Source organism: Triticum urartu, chromosome 4 (genome assembly GCF_003073215.2).
Source record: "Triticum urartu cultivar G1812 chromosome 4, Tu2.1, whole genome shotgun sequence".
Classification (NCBI taxonomy): Eukaryota; Viridiplantae; Streptophyta; class Magnoliopsida; order Poales; family Poaceae; genus Triticum; species Triticum urartu.
The window spans coordinates 75,418,299-75,422,297 of NC_053025.1; positions in this window are offsets into that span (position 1 = coordinate 75,418,299).

Sequence of the window (3,999 nt, forward strand, 5' to 3'; positions counted from 1 at the left end):
TGTTTTACATTCCGCTGCTATATTCTTAGACTTGCCTGTGTGGGTTGATTGCTTGACTTGTGCTAAGTTGCTAAAATCTGCCAAGACTTAAAATTGGGAAAAGGATAGATTTTTATTTGGTCAAGTAGTCTAATCACCCCCCTAGACATACTTTCGATCCTACAAAGTTTCAAATTTCACACAAGCAACCACAGTATAACCAACAATCAATCAAAACTATTTATTTAATATAACATTCCAAAATTTAGAATTTTGGGATGTTACAAACCTACCACCCTTAAAATGAATCTCGCCCTCGAGATTCGGAGAGGCTCGCGAGAAATAGGTTAGCTACGGGGGTCTTCTCAAAATCCATCGATCGTCACAGGGGGTCTTCTCAAAATCTATCAATTGTCACAGGGGGTCTGGGGTGCTACCACCCTTAGAAGCATGGTTACAGTTCCATCAAAACTCATATAATCCACCCTTATCGTTGACAATGTCCATCTTCTCAAATCTTCATGATAATTCCTTCTCTGGGCCCTTCCAGTAGTGGCATAACTTTTACCGCAATCCTTCCATTCTTTCATCTTGGTAAGGTTCTTCTGTGACTGGGCCTCCTTAGCTGACAGGTCTGGCGCCAATATTAAGCAACTATCGATATCTCATGGTGGTCACCAAACAATTTGACTAGGTCCCTCTAGAAAATGGGTCTGGGCTTCATCCTCACCGTACGACCTACGGTTGGCAACAACTGCCTTGTACAAGGGAAAATTGTCATACCATTCTAAGGTTTAAACAAGGTTTTGATCGTCGTCTCTCTCTACTATGGGTAAGTCACTCAGATTTACCATCCCATATAACAGAGGCGAATAATAAGAGTAATTCGGTATGGTGATCAATCCATCCCGCACCCAAATCATTACCTTGTATATGGTTTAGCGAATCTCACATTCTAACACTCGGTCCTCCTCACAAGCATTGCAGAATTTATCTTGTCAATGAACTAAGTTCAGATAAATCCATGGATTCTGAAAGCCAAACAAACATCTATCGTTCCTTCACAACTCTCGGGTTTTGTGTTACTCCTATAAGATCGTCTATTGATAAAGGCATATCCTCTTCCAGGGTTTTTCTCCTTCAGCAAGAGTGTGCTTGCTTCTTGGCAGGTCCTGGAGCCTATGGGTTATGGGCCCACCTCATCACATTTATAGCTTTAACTCATCCTGGGGTTATAATTGCTCCAACATTATACCTCCTTCATATCCAATAGTACTTCATCCCTTCATATTCTTGGGGTATCCCACATATCGAGTTAAAACTTGTACTTATTTTGTCCGAAGTCCACTCCGTGGAATATCATTATCTTTTCCAGGGGTCAAGTGTCCTCACAGGGTACTACCACCCTTGAAAAGCACAAATTCTTCCATATACCATATTTCTCATATCCTCGAAAATGGTCAAAATCTTTCTTCATAGAGTAACTACTCATAAAATCCAAATCAGTACCAAGGATGCTAACTTTATTGATTCTCAAATTATTACAATCTCCTGCATTTCCATTACATGCCTCTACTCAACACCTCAATAATAAAAGAAATGTCCCCACTACTACTACTATATTTCTTTTTCGACTCAACTATTTAACACGAATATCCTCATTGGGACAATCTCTGGCAAAGTGCCCTGCTTCATTACAGCAGAAACATATTACTTCTGTCAAGTCTCGAGGTTTCCTTGTGATTACATAGCCTCCTTGGGTCCTCGTCTTCCCTTTTGGGCAATCGTTGAAGTAGTGTCCTAAATCTTTGCACCTGAAACATGTGATATGACCCGGGTCCTTCTTTGTAGAAATTGGGTTGTTCCTGGAATCCAATCTATTTCTCTTCCTGGACTTTCCCGTGCCAATCAGGGCTTCTTTTTCCTGTGGGTCATACTCTACTTCTACTATCAGAAATGCTACTAGATCCCCCTTCGAACAATTCTGGGAGATGTGTCCTTCTTCTCCACATGAATAGCATGACTTGGTGCAGGGTTTAATTGGGTCTTCTTCGGGTGTGTCCTCCACCTCTTCCTTCATCACAGGTTCTTCTAAAATCTCCATGAGGGCTCCTTTCATTGCTTCTTTCTTCTGCTGGATGGTTCTTTGAACCATGGAGTAAATGTGACAATGAGCAGGGTATTGGGTAGTCCCTTCACACAAGAAATAAGTAATTTTCCTAGTTGGGCATTCTTTAGCTGGGTGACTTTCTTCACAATGAGGGCATTCATCCTTGTGCTCTTTATGGTTGTGTCCTATTTCTCCACATAGCTTGCATGCACAAGGTTTCTTCATATCATTTCCATAAGGCTTCAATTTCTAGGACACAAGACGAGACCTTTGCAGAGTCAACTTAAATTCTTTCCAAGTGGTTACTCCTTGCCATCCATTGATGGTTTGGTACATCCTCCACCAAGTAGCAGCACCTCTTTCAAAGCATTGAAGAGCATGTCGGGCCATCTCTTTTCCAGCTATAGTGTTATTCTTCATGTGATCTTCCATGTTCTGAATCCATCAGTCCGTCTCCAATTGAGTCATCAGTCCAGAAAATATGAGCTCATCTCCATTCATCCTCTATTGGTCCCAAGGGTTTTGGGGTGAGATAAGAGACATAGCGAGGGATACACACAATACAAACAATAGTTTTGAAGAGACATATTTTATTTTGTGGCTGTCGGAAAAACATCAAACAAATGACACCTCACAATCGTCGCATCTAACATAAGTATATAACAGGGGTTTGGTCTTCTTCTCATCATGCTTGCTGATCTTCTCAAGTTCTTCTGCCAGGTCATTTCTATTGACGCGAAGTCTCTCGTGACGTCCTTTAATATTCTGGAGTTGCGTTCCAAACTTTTGGGTTTCAACATCCTTGGCATGAACCATGGTCCTACTGTCCTTCAGTTCCTGACAAATCTTTGGTATCTCGAGGTTTTGCTCCTCCAGCTTGGCTACTTTCAGCTTCTGGGTCCTAAGTTCTTCACGGAATGCTTCCTTGTCAAATACGGCTTCCTGCAGGTCCATCTTAAAATTCTTGATGTAATACTCCAGATCGTGGCGATACACAAGCTAAGGTTAAAACTTCATCCTTTGCTGATAGGTGCTCCATTAGCCCTTTTGTCATCCAATCCTTCCGAAGAAATGGGTGCTTAACTCAGCACGGTGACAATAGCATAAGCGGGAGATAACATCATGGATAGCTATGTTTCTGCCCTTGTCATTGCCATGAGCTATCATTCCATAGTTGATATCTCCTGCCTTAGGGTTTTCTTGACAAAAACTTTGAGTTTTAACGCTCCACGTTCTGGTCTTTCTGCGACACACCTTGATCTCGGGTTTTGACAGCTTCAATAGTCTGACAAGTTCCATCAGGGTAGCCTTCCTAGGTCATACCAATCTGGAAATTCTTTAGAGCCTTCAAATTCTCCTAGTCTTTAGAGTCTTCAACCGTTGTAGTTTCCATTATTAGAATGCTCGGTAAAATCTTCTTCATTCCGAAGTGGTCTTAGTTGTCCGATATCTTGTACTTCTTGGAGTGGTCTCATCAGTTGAATCTTCGTGTGGTCAAAAAGGGAAAGGGGGTATAGTCTAACTAAAAGGGAATATTTGATAAAACCCGAAAAAGAAGAGAGGTAAAAGATCTTTTTGAAAATAAATTTTTAGAGAAAATCTTTCCTATGGTCTTGCCAGTTTCTAGGGGTCACGTCCTACAATCAACATGTGCTCTAATACCATCTTGTAGCGACCCGACCCAAATGGATCGAGTTCTCTATGCTTAAGTGTCATCCCTGGATCGGTATGCTGACACACACAGTACTCGAGGATTTATAACAAAGGTAAATCACATGTAAAAAAGTAACATAAATACTTTTACATCAATCCATATAGCGGAAGTAACAACAAAGTTGTGGAGTTCCCAACAACCCCAACGGCAAAGTTGAGTGTAGACATCATAACCCTAACGTATCACTTACTCATTG